The sequence below is a fragment of the Thermobia domestica genome, chromosome 6, assembly GCF_964235325.1.
Source record: "Thermobia domestica chromosome 6, izTheDome1.hap1.1, whole genome shotgun sequence".
Lineage (NCBI taxonomy): Eukaryota > Metazoa > Arthropoda > Insecta > Zygentoma > Lepismatidae > Thermobia > Thermobia domestica.
In genome coordinates, this window is record NC_137459.1 from 269749480 (window position 1) to 269763852 (window position 14373).

The following is a 14373-nucleotide window of genomic DNA, read 5'->3' on the forward strand; positions in this document are numbered from 1 at the left end:
TACTAGTGTCAACTATTAGTTGTCAAATTACGTCAAGTTTGACCCGGTGCGACTCACATACCCAGAGATTTGATATACTAACACGATCTTGTTCTCAAAATAATATATATATATATATATATATATATATATATATATATATATATATATATATATATATATATTTAAGATTTGGCTACCTGGTAATTTGCAATACTTCTTAAATACTTATTTTATACTTTTGTATAACAATCATAATAATAGTAATAAACACTAATATTAAAAGTATGCTCTGAAACACGAAAACAAAAATAACTTAAATTTGTAACCACCCGGTCATCGGGTCGCTGTTCGGGATGCCATTTTCTTGTAATCGTCAAGTGTATCGGGTCACTGTTCGTGGTTCTGTCCTCGTGGTCATGCCAATGGGTATTTGCTGGAGACCTGGACTTACCTGGGTAGGACGTTGAAGGACCTCTCCAAGAAGGGATTACAAAATTGTTTCCAAATTGCTCATCGGTTCCAATGATGAGATGAGCATTAGGCGTCGAGAGGTTCGTATGTCTCGTCTCGAAAACCTCACGGACGATCAGACAGTCATCCATACCATAAAGCACACAAACATCATTCACACACACAACGAAAACGCATTGGGTTAAATGACACTATACTTATTATAATAATATTAAAAAGAAAAATAACGAAGAGAAATAATCATAACACTTAACACTAGATATATATAATTATTTCATTATCAAAATCGCACTTTACTTTTCACTATATTGTAGCCCTTTATCACTTTGAGTTATATATAGAAAATTATAACTGTGATTTCACTATAAATGCTTTTCTCAGACCATTGACGCACTTGGGGGTTTAGCACTGGGGGAAAGTTGCCGGGAAAATCCCACGTAGTAATCTGGTTGCTGCTCCAAACAATTCTGAAGAGTTGAAACGAGTCTTCAGCAAAATAACACAGTTTCCAAAGTGGAATGCTAATGTTGGAGAGCGCGTTTATAATTTTTGGCGCACTAGGTATATGAACCTCGAACTTCACTAGTTGGGGCTAGCTGTAAGAAAACGTCCTTTACCGGCTAATAGCTTGTGCCTCTTAACACAAAATCATACTTGAAGCTCCATGCGACGTGCGTAGTTACGTCTTCCAAACCTGGAGTCAAAATTCTCGAACGCAAAGGTTCGAGATACGAGCAGCAATGGTTCACTGAAGAATGTTGGCAGTTCATTCTAAAAACCACTCAGTTAAATCACCTGTATACACATGCAAACATAATACGGAAAATAATGTATGTTAATTTTAGTCCACTGGCCACGACGCACCAGACATTGCAATAACTTGGGCGTGTAAAAGTACAGATAACGAACTGGAAAAACAATATGACTGGCGACGATCAGACGCTTGGACACCTGTTCTACCCTGGTCTGCTCTAATCTACTGCAATATTTCCATAAACGATTAAAGAAATAACTTAATTCAGTTCCAAATTACTGTAGAATATATGCGGGTGCATCTAATAAGTCAGGGAGAAACACTGAAAAGGTTCGTCGCTCACTGAAACGTTCTCACCATAAAGCAATGTTTTAAATACACATATGAAAAAGAAAACAATGAAAGACTTCTTCGTCCAGTTGCGTGGGAAGGAAGCAATTCACACCGAAGAAAGAACTTATTTGCATCGCAGAATAAAGTATAAATCGAGAAAAAAAATTACTGTCTTTACGAAATATACCGAGCGTGCACAAAAATACTTCTATAACCTAGTGGCGGTTATAAATTATGATGTAAATTTCACCAACATGTACTAGAACTCAATCACCATATACAGGATGTTTAAAAACAACACCGACAACGTTTGGGAGGAGATTCCTGACATCAAGATGAGGCATAAAGTATAGACCATCCTGGGTGCACAAATGCTTCCTTTCGGAGTTATAGCCTGCCGAAAACTTGAAAAATTAAACTTTAAAGATCCATAGCTCCATAACTATGGAACCTACCGTAGTCGGGTCAATATTTCACTGAGAAACTAGTATGTGTTCTATACAAATATTCAAATTTCAGAATCGTGCGGTACTTTCGCAACGATTTTTATGGAGGTAGTTAGAGAGTACTTCAAATTACATGCCCGTAGCCAAACTGCCTCTTTAAAATTGCTTCGTGAAGACCTTAAGATTCTGAAACATGTATTTTTGGATGGCCCACATGTTAGTTTCTAAGTGAAGTCTTGACCAGGTTCAATAGTTTTGAAGCAATAGACCTTTAAAGTTGTTGTTTTTTTTTTTCATGTTTTTGCCAGCCTATAACTCCAAAAGGAAGCATTCGTGCACTCAGGTTGGTCTATACTTTTTTTGTCTTGTTCTGGTATCAAGAATCACCTCCGAAACGTTGTCGGCGTTGTTTTAAAATAATATAATATTCATTGGAAAGCTGTAAATTCAGAATAGATACTAATAACACACCATGCTAGCATTGTAACCGACTTTTGTATAAACGAAGTGGCGGGTAGCTGCAAGTATTATATATTTCCTTGACATATATCCAATGAAAGATCTAAGTAAATGTATCAAGATCTTCGCGGCACAAGCTAGCTTTGGGAAGATTATTGCTCCCCTAGAATTGGCGCCCATGCATGATACTCTTGAAAGAAATTAGACCAGATTGTAGATAGTACCCACACATATATAATGTTTGTCTTATTACATGGGAATCGTTAGACCATCATGAAATAAAGTGAAAGGAAAGTACGTTTAGTTTTCAAATTCTTATCCATATCCATCTTATACGCTGTTTGCGGGATATTTAGTACCTAATCGTGATAATAGGATGAATTGGATAGGATAGGATGACAAGAGACGGGAATACTGACATGGATAATTTTTGAAATAAATTGGTGAAACATTCTCTTTCCTATAATTAAATAAAGGCAAATATGTATACAATATGCTGTGCACGTAAAAATAGAATATCATGACGTAGAATGTAAAACAATGTATATTAACTTTCATAAGTAGTATTTGTTTTTCATTTACAGAACCTATTGTTCTGAATATACTATAATAAAGGGAATACATCAACTAAATTGCTTGTAAGATCGTATCAAGGTTTAAACATACCATTTCGTGGCAGAAGCAATAGAGAAATCATCAACGCATGAGGCAGTCAATTGAATTACTGCATGGACTCTGCCTCCGCGGCGTTCTCTATCACAATTTTCGCCTCCCTATTACATAGGCATTATGGCTCTCTTCATCCAAATTCTCTCAAAGTGGAAAGCTCTTTCTGTGATTACAGAGCGTTGACACCCACCACTCAAAGAACAAGAAGACGTCCGAACTATCTCTATTTCCATGAGCAAAAACCCATCCCCTCTTACAGCTGAGTGAATAAGTGTCCTTTAATCTGTGCAAACCGTTAAAATCTTCTCGGGACATGAGACACATTGAATTTGAGGAATTAGCATTATCTCGTTTGGATATTTGCACGAATATATTGTGTATCCATCTCGTAGATTTACAATGAACGTAGATTGTATTATTATTATTATTATTATTATTATTATTATTATTATTATTATTATTATTAGGGTTGATTTTTTAATAACAAAACATGTTTTAAAACACACACGAAAAACAAACACGTTTTAAACATTTTGAACAGTTTAAAACATGTATTTCAAAATCGTGTAATAACTTATTTTTTTAAAATCTCTTGCTCTTTACTAGCAACCAGCGATGTTATTCTAATTATTTAACAACCGGTTATCTCTCTCTCTCTCTCTCTCTCTCTCGATATATATATATATATATATATATATATATATATATATATATATATATATATATATATATAGAGAGAGAGAGAGAGAGAGAGAGAGTAGATGTATAGATATTACTCTCTTAGGAAACAAATCGTACAAGGTAGACAAAAGCATTTTTATTTACTGAATAGCACAAGTGACAAGAGCGACCTACAGAGGATTCTAATACAAGGTGGTGTGGCGAAATTAGGTACTACTGCAAATATCTAGGAAACAAATTACCCAACATAGATGGTTGCCAAAAATTATTGGAAAGACCTTAATCCAGCAATGGATCGGAAAGTGTTGATAATATGTATGCGTTTCAAATATACGTAAATCACGGTCATCACTACACTCATGTGATCACAGTTTTCATTCTTGATATCTGAGCATTTGATATTAAGAAATAAACCACTTATACCCTGTTCTACGGAAAAATATGTTTAACCCTTTAGCTATGAGAATTTTTAAAAACAAAGATAGTTAAAATAAAATTTACTGTTCCTGGGTATAACTTGTTAAAATTTACTGTTACATCAGGTTATAACAAACGATTCTGCGAACTCGAAATATTGATCAACTGGTTCTAGCAAACCGGTTGGAACCGGTTGAACAGCACCACTGCTTGCAACCGACCTTTTCATTTATTTCATCCCGGTTAAGACTACACTGTGTTGGGTACAGAGTGTCAGTATAAATTAGTAATTCTCAACTTATTTCATATCACGACACCCTTTTATTACACCCTCTTGCCAGGAACTCTCATAAGTTCTTTCTTGGTTGTAATAAGATTTAACACAGTCTATCAATATACATAGTGACATAAAAGCCTTGACCACCCTTATGTGTTAAGAACGGGTTGAGGGAGAGTGATGAAACTTGAAAGTGGTCTGACATGAGATGGTGAGATGGCACGCATCATTGAAGCCATCTTTAATTTCAATTCGAAATTTCAAATGCAAAGGGAGTCATTTTGCAGGTTTTAAGGCTAGAATTTTACCAGAAATACGCTTGTGCGGTTATTTTAGCCCTAAGACAAGCCATTTCGGGGTTATTGTTTCTGAACATTTCCTAGTTATGTCCTTAGGGACTAAACTCACGTTTCGTGGGTGAGATTTTAGTTGGAAAATTTGATTACTATTTCAGAACAATGATGCTAAAAATATTTTAAAATAATAAATGTTCGAAAAGTAATATTTGAAGCACACTTCACGTTGTCTTAACTTTAGAATATTTTCTGCAAGCCTATGTAATTGGCTGCTTTTATCAAGTCAATAATTTATTGGAGAAAAGTAATATTTGGGGCGTTCAGTGCACAATGGATCCAAGTCCACTATCAATAAGGTTCAGTTTAGCTCAGCAAATGCATTCTATTGCAAGACGTAATATCTTCACAGTCAAGAGTCCGAAATAAATGAAACTAAATTCACGTGAAAGGGCGTGGGATAGTTTCATATGACTGCCAGTAGACAGAGGGGTCAGTTTGGGGCAAGAGGGCAGCCGTCCCTACTCTTACCCTGAATCTCAGATTTTGGGGACAGTAAGACAGTTTAAAAAAAAAAAAAAATTGATAAGCAAAGCCTAACAGAACAAGTTTGGGGGCCTTACACCGAACAAATACTAATGAAATATAGATTATCAAAACTTGAAATTTGCTTAGGCCCAATTTCTAGAATTTTAAGTAGGCCCGAAACTCGAAAGTAGTGAAACCTTTGGAATCCCAGGTCAAACAATGTACAAGAGAGCAATTCAAGTTATAGTTCCTTATTATGATCAATAGACATTGTGATCAAAGTCCGTATTTGTTTGTTATAAGGACTTCATTTTTTTTTTCTGTGAACTTTGCTCAGGAAAGGGTTTCTAAATCTGCATTACTGCTCCCAACATCTGAAATTCATACTAGGGGCGGATGACCTCAAAACGGACGCCCCTCTCTAGCGGCAATCATATACATCTCTAGATTGCACCCTGTCACGTCGTTTTTCTTTCTTTCATTTCGGATTCTTTCTTTCTGTAAAGCATGTATGTATGGAGACTGAGAACCAACATTAATTGTATCAACGAATGCCTGCGGTATTTCAGAAGCACAATTTAGCAAATAACCCTTTGTTTGTTTTCTGAATACAACACAAATATTGTTTCCATTATAATTATTTTATTTATTTTTTAATATGAGTTATATAAGTAAGCTAACCTTCGACTACGACACTTTCTCGCAAGCTAACTGATAAGCATTTAAACAATACAATAAACGATAAAAACAAGGGAAAAGATACAAAAATAAAATGTAGATTACTACATTGACCTACTGTAGCCACGAGAAATCAAAACATTTGCATGGGAAGAAAATAGTATTTTGAAAGAAAAACACTCAGGCCCGTAGCCAGCCTGATTTCTTTGGGGGAGAGAAGTGAATACTGAGGGGGCAATGACAAAGACATGAAATAACACCATAAAATTGTATATGTATTTATTATTTGCGGAATCTGTAATAGCTATATTTTCTTTTATACATAATATCCTGTACTGACAATTACAGCACACACATTCAAGATTAAGAACATTGATTATTAACATACATTTTTTTTTAAGCGATGTTATACAATTGAGGTGCTTGGGGCAATATACTGCTGTGGTAAACGTAGTTGGGGAACGTCATTATACGTCGCACTTACACTAAACAAAATCTGATTAACTGAATGTTAGAGTGAGCACACGTCAAATTAATCAGGATTGTCCCATTTGCAGAAAATAAAATATTATAAACAAAATATTTTGACATTTTTTTTTGTCACAACAAAACACTCTGATGAACTTTTGTTGTATAATGGCATCATTATGTGTTCATTAAATTGGTTTATATTTCTATCTAAATAAAAAAAAACTATTTTAATTCACATTCTCATTTTGTAGAAGGTCAACTTGTTTGTTTGTTTGTTAAAATTTAGCATCTATTTTTCAGCACCGAGGCTATAAAATACGCGAAGCTTGCAGTTTAAAGTAGAATACGAACCACCATATTGCTCTCGATTTCAAGAATTCCACGGGTATCAAACTCTGAGATCATATTCAAACACACGCGCTCTATTCACTAGACCAGTGGAAAGGGCTATTTTGTAGTATTGTTTTACAAATTACACTGTTCAACAAATTTTCATCGAAAGCATGTAAATTCTTTGAAATTGCGATTTTTACATTCATTTAAGCATAATGAAAGTAAATGATAATAGAAGAATTTTCTTAGCTCAGGTTGTGAAAAAAAAACGCCCTTGTACAACAGTAGCTGTATATATATACAAATGTATTAATATTTATAGAACATTTAAGCAAAATCCTTGTAAAAACCTACATTTCTCTTTTTTTATCTATTTCATTGTGATGTGATAAGCTGGGGAGTTAAGAAGTACCCTAACCTATAGCTTTCTATACCCTTGTACTTCCTTTTTCAAAATTGCGCAAATACCAGTTTCACAGCGATACAGAAAATAAAGTAACCATGGTCAAGTTAAACATTAAAAATTCCGTAATAAAAGTCAGTATTAACATCAAAACATGAAAAATATGTACAAATACGTTTTTGTGCAAGAACTATACTGCAATGTAGACAAAATTTTCAAGTGATCCCTTGTACAGGATTATCTTTATTTTATTTTGAGCGTCTTCGCTTGGCTTGACTTTTGTAGGTTACATCTGGAGCGTCCCTTGCAATAGTCCAACAGTAGTCGGCCAATATGTTAGAACTCCACTTTCCCTCATATCTCTTCTCCATGGCTGCAATATCTTGATGGAAACGCTCACCATGTTCGTCATTTACTGCTCCACAATCTTCGGGAAAGAAGTCTAGATGTGAATGAAGAAAGTGGAGTTTCAGAGACATATTGCAACCAAGATTTTCGTAGCACAATAACAACTTTGTTACCAGTTGTTTGTAATTTGTTGCTCGGTGTCTTCCAAAGAACTGTGAACAAACACTCTTCAAGCTTTCTCCTCACCTTGGAGAATTTCGTCGAACTTGTGATCTTTGAATAGTTGCCTAATCTGTGGCCCTATGAAAACACCCTATTTAAATTTGGCATAACTTAATCGAGGGAATTGTCCTCTTAGGTACTTATAGGCCTCATCCTCTTTGTTCATGCTCTTTAACAAAACTTTTCATAAGACCTAATTTAATATGTAGAGGGGGAAGCAAAATTCGGTTACGATCTACCAGTGGTTCATGCTGCACATTTGTCACTCCCGGCTGAAGAGTTTCTCTGGTACTCCAATGGCTTTTGCGGTAATGAGATCCACGATCTCTACTGTCCCATTCACATATAAAGCAACAATACTTTGTATACCCTAACTGCATACTTAGCAACAGTGCTATTACTTTAAGGTCACCACAAATGAGTCACAGAAAATCGTAATATTTAATGGCTTGAAGTAAACGTTTCAAGTTTTCATAATATTCCTTCATATGAACTGCGTAACCTACAGGAATTGAAGGAAGTTCATTTCCAATATGTAAAAGCACTGCCTCTAAATTCACCTTGGACGAATCTATAAAGAGCCTCCACTCCGTAGGTTCGTAATTAATTTTAAGTGCCATCATGAGACCATTTACATCTGTACATGCCACAAGTGCGTCTTCCATAGTAAAAATGAAGTGAACATCATCTCCCTATTCCGATACACTGAAATATTTACTTTTTTTCTGGAATAAATTCCATTGCTTTAAGCGTGACGCTAAAATTTCGGCTTTGCTTTTCGAGAGGTCCAAGCCTCTGATTAGATCACTTAGTTCCTCTTGTGTAAGTCTATGTGGTTCACATGGAGGTTCTTCTACAACAAACGCAGGGTCCTTCGAAGTACTTGATTCAGGAGCTTCAACTTCTTGATCATCATCAGAAAAAAAGATCGTATTCTTTAGGTGGGTCAGAAACAGGTAGTCCTTCTTCATGTGGAACAGGGCGCATTGCAGAAGGAATGTTAGGATAGATCAAGGCCCGCTTCTTCTTCGTGGAAATCCCCTTCTTGACGGAAGGAACCATACAAAAATAACAGTCTCTGATGTGGTCGCTTGGCTCCCAACAAATCATGGGCACTGCAAACGGCATTGAGCTCCCCTTCCCATTAATCCAATTTCTTAGATTGCTGGCACAAATGTTACACACAATGTGGGGTGCCCAAGATTTATCTTGGTCTCCAATTTTAAAACCAAAGTAATATTGACAGGCTTTTCTTAATAGTGGTGTTATAGTCTGTATTTGTGAGGAAAATGCCACTTCCCCACACACGTAGCAGAAACTATCCGAACTGTTTAAATAATTTCGCGCCATTTTTGTTTATTGAAATCCTCAAAATGTCACTTGAAATAGTTCCGACAACTATTTAAAAATATACATTCGAAATACCAGTATTTTTGCGTACTTGTAGTTGTATTTTTATGTCCTGCACTACACAAACATCACACCCAAAACGCTGATAACTGCACTAAACCTGTCTTTTATAACAATAGCAGAACACTACTGAGATAAGGAACACAATGAAACCAAGCGTTCATATAGTTTCTCCAGGGTTGCCGGATCAGTGTAACATTTTACCCCAAACGAAGCGAATATATTTATTTTTAAAGCGTTATTATTAGACATGCCTGTAAAACGAAAAGTAGAGCTAATATTCGAAAATAACTTTCAAATTCGTGATCAGCACCACAAAATCAATAAGAATTAGCTGATTTTGTTCAATTTGCATTTTCGTTGTTGAACAGTGTTATTAATTTCTCGTAAGCTTTTCATGCAGCTTTTTGTTTGTGTTAACTCCTGTGAATGATGAGATAAAAATAGTGAGACCAAATCACTTGCATTTATTAATAGAAAAACACTTAAAAAATAATAATATTATATATGTACAATCGAACGTAATTTTCTTGTTTCTTTTTTGAGTACTTAATACGAGCTCTTTGCGAGGTACTTTGTTTCATATTAATTAAAATTGAAGTATTTATTCTTTAAACATTAGAACAAAATTATATTACAGCAACTTTAGATTAGACCTTATATCAACACAAAATAGAAGTATATGTTTTATTCAACGTAGGCCCTCAATTTTCTCCCTTCCAAAATAAGCGAGACATTACAGTTTATATATATTGAAAACTAACGTTGTGGACTATGATACTGTTGTTTTGAAGTGCACCTTTTATTCTTGAATGCTGGTCGTGGTTGCGGTAAAATGACACGGTTTGAAATTCTTGAAATGGTTAAAGGCAGTTGAAGATGTTTGGTGAATCTAGGAAGAAACATACAATTTTACACAGAAATCAGCAGAATTTGCAAAATTTAATTTAATTTGGTAGATATAATAGCAAGAATTTCACTGGTCTTGTGTCAGCTTGAAAATTCTCTTCAGCGTATTCTTAGAGGGGACAAAAAATAATTTAGAGGGGCAGTGCCCCCTCTAGCCCCTTCCCTGGCCAGGAAGCACTTTTTGATGATTTTCTTGCACTGGCAGATTCTTTTCTTTAGAAAAATAAAATAAAATAAAAATAAACATGTGTTTAAAACAAGTTTTAGTGATGCGTTTTAAACAAAACAACCATTATTATTATTATTATTATTATTATTATTATTATTATTATTATTATTATTATTATTATTATTATTATTTCATGGATTTATTTCTTCTGCTTTTGCAACAACAAAAAATGTCATAAGTTTTGCTTATTACCTCATCAGAACATTTCCTCGTTACTTTTATTCTTTGATGGTACCGGATCACCCAATAAGTAACGTCGTATTTTGCATCATGAGGAAATAGACGATAACTTATCTGAAGCAATACAGTTAGCCAGGTAATATATATATATATATATATATATATATATCCATCGGACTTAATAACACTCTCCACTAGTCAATCAGTTGTTGAATCTCCGGGTGAAAGAAGTCACCGATTTCGGTGCAAACAACTGGGTTATTGTTCGTCTCGCACCATTCTTTTATTGCAGTTTCTTTTTCGGAACAGTGGTTTTGGTAGAATGATAGTAACATTTGGTGTGGGATCTGTTGAAAACTTAGTACAGGTTCTTATTTCGTGTATGGCTGTGCGTTGTTACAGTGGATAACCACTTCCTTGTTTGTGAAACCAGAGCAATGTAGTCAAGGGCGTATGCAGGGGTTGATCCATGGGGTCCGGACCCCTCGAAATTACGACTTTTGTGTAAATTTAGCTTAATTTTAGGGGTAATTTTAGGAATTTTGATATGAAATAGCCTCATATTGAGTTTGAACCCCCCGAAATAAATACCTGTGTACGCTACTGAATGCAGTTGGTAAGTGTTCAAGCTGTTGATGGTAGACATCTTCATTGATTTTCCGCTTGTATTACAAGAACTCAAAATGGATTATTCCACGGACTCCCCACCAAACACTCATAATCATTTTGTGGGGAGGATGTCATGTTTTGTACAGTTCCTGCCGCCATCTTGAGTTAACCAATGATATTTGTGTGTAATAGTGTGGCAGAAGACCCACGTTTCACTCCTTGTAACCATTCTGTCCAGAAATGGCTCACGTCTGTCAGCGAATGGCAAATGTCCGCTTGTTGTTGCTTCTGCTGAGGCGTTAATGCATGTACACTTATTTACGAGTTTAAACACATACACAAGGTACTGCAGATGACAATGTATGACCGAATTGGTGACATGGAGTTATCTGGCCAGTTCTTCAATAGTTTTCATTAAATTTGCCTCTACCACTACTCACAGAACCCTGTTGTTCAGTTGCAAAGACCCCTTTCATCTCTCATCGTCAAGGGTAGTATCTCCAGATCGAAACCTCTGGAACCACCTCATGCGCTTAAGCACATCCACTGCACTTTGAATATGTACAGGATTGATGTTTCGTGACGCTGTGATCGCTGAATGTTTCCGGTGACATTCGCACAACACGGAACGTCGTAAGCTGGCATTCGATAGTGCCATGATCAAACGCAGGCAACAATTCCGAATCATGGAGTAGACCCTAGTCCTTCTACGCACTGCTGCACAATGAAATGCACTATATGATACCGTTATGATACGTGCCGTCTAATTCACTATTCACTCGTCAAATTGTGTCATTTCGTCATTGTCAGATGGCATCATCGAAGAATTTCTTATAGGGCTTAGCTGATATTTAGCATGTCAACATAAGTATGAATACACTTTTTTTTTTTAATTGACTGATTTGCCAGAAAATTATATGTAACGATTTGGCCCTTCTGCCACACTTGTAGAATTTTAACTAAGACAAAAAATAAGCTGACTTCTAATTAAAGTAGAAACATGATATATATATATATATATATATATATATATATATATATATATATATATATATATATATATATATATATATATATATATATATATATATATATATATACTTAGTTTGGGTTGCACTTAAGATACATTTTCTTTGATATAAGTTTAGCTTGATTACTCTATAAAACAAGGAAATATCCAGAAATATATTCTGAAAATTATGTAACAAAATGTTAGTTTCCTAATATTATTCACTTGTGATTTAGTAACTGTCTTTAAAAGAAACAAAATATAATTGAGGCTTGCATAATTATATCTCAAGGATGGTATATAAATGTGCATTCGTATGCGTTTCAATTGGAGTGTAGGTGCTATGTATATACTTTGTTCGTATGAATTGCGGTTCACTGGACTTCCCTATGTTATACTTGGACACAATATACGTAAGTTAAGAATAGGGGGATATTTTCAAAATTTAATGAACATTGTCGGGTTCACAATTTGTTTAGTTACTAATTGGTGCCCCTGTTTTAGGGACATGCGAAAATATAATTCGTCAAGATAACCTGCAAGTTCTGTGCGGAAAGTTGCAAAAACTGTCACTTCCAACCACTGTATCTTCCCTCTCTTCTCGGCCAATTTGCACACAAATAGGGAATACATTGCGAACATTATATTTATCATATGTTACTTTATCAACTGTATGAAATGCAGCATTTATACCGTTGCTGACACAACTACTACTCTTACAAGAATTTAAGTTAAAGTGAATAACATCTGGAAATGGACATTTTTGTAAGGTAATTTTAAAACTTTTCTTTGTTATTCTTTTGTTTTTGGAAGCATAATAAGTAGACGTGTATCAAAGGAAAGACAAGAATCGCAATCCAACAGATATACATTATATCTATACAAAATTAGAACATGTATGAACAGTGTTCGAAGTGAAAAAGAGCAGAGGCGGTATGTTTTATATCGATTTTGACTCGACATACCCACTATCTAAATGTTGAAATGCACTGAGGATATGTTGCCAAAATAATTGCATTTCTATTTGCATAATGACTCAAAACCATTGGAGAGCTTCCTTGTAGTTACGGGGAGAGGGACATGGAAAAAATTTGATACCCGGCAGCAACTATCTGAAGAAATAAAAAAACAATCACCTTTTATTGTATTAAAGATAATTATATACAAAAATGCTCAAGAAAACGAGTTTTTATGTTAACAATTTCGTACTTAAAAACTGCTTTACCCGCCACTCGACTGAGAGGTACTCCAAACCCTTGGAATATTCGCCCCCCCCCCCCCCCACAGCAGACAATCACTAACTCCACCCATGCCCAAAACACGAAATTTATATGAATTAAGGCATGAAGACACACACATACTTAGGAATGAAACAACTGAATATGGCACATCAAATATAAACTAGATGAACTTCTTTGAAGACAACTCATTTTAGAAACAAAAGGTAGAAGAATGGTTATAAAAATTTCGGTGCTGCCAACTTACAAAATAAAATATTTTTACGTGCAAAGCTATTCGTCAATTAGTGTGTACAAAAATGGACTTATTAAAAGGTGACCTATTTAGAATATATTCTCCACTGACGGTATGTCTTGATAACTGAAACACCAGAGGCAGTATGCCTTCATCACAGAAAAAACCAGAGCCGGTGTGCATACCACCGCATATTGTCTCACTTCGATCAATGCGTATGAATGAACCCTATCTTCCATTTTGCAAAATTCAATTTTCTACTTTTCTCCACTACAAGGGGGACTTACTGTATCTTTCTCTCAGGTAATAGTGAAAACATGAACGCAACATTCACACAGTAAAGAGTGTCTGAAAATAACAAGCTTTTTTCTTGAAATTGAAAATAAAAGAAGATAAACTTCAAACTAAGCGTGCTCATGGATATGAATAGTACATTGTATGTCATTAATGAATTAATTCACATAAATTTTCAAGGTAGACATATTTCTTTTTTTTACCGTTTTCACGTAAACATTTCTGAAACCGTCCAGGAACATGGTGCATTGCTAGCGTAACATGTCAACACTAATCTGACTCACTTCTTCTACACCTCGTGTCTTCAGATCTTCAGTTGATTCGGGTCGTTGTTCATGCACTTCTGTATTTAAGTGACCAAATCAAGATGGAAATTGATAAGCCATCGAAATTCGCTACGTTCAGCCTCCACACTATCATTATTCTGATAATATGGTTACACAGTGAATGGAAGCTCTGCACCATAACACTACTTCATAATAACTGAATGACCTT

At 35.1% G+C, this 14373-nt stretch overlaps 1 long non-coding RNA gene across 1 annotated transcript in view; it reads right to left on the bottom strand.

Moving 5' to 3' along the window:
* Positions 1-14373, bottom strand: part of LOC145687545 (uncharacterized) — a 664494-nt gene that overhangs the window by 110511 nt on the left and 539610 nt on the right. The gene's annotated exons all lie outside the window — the stretch shown is intronic.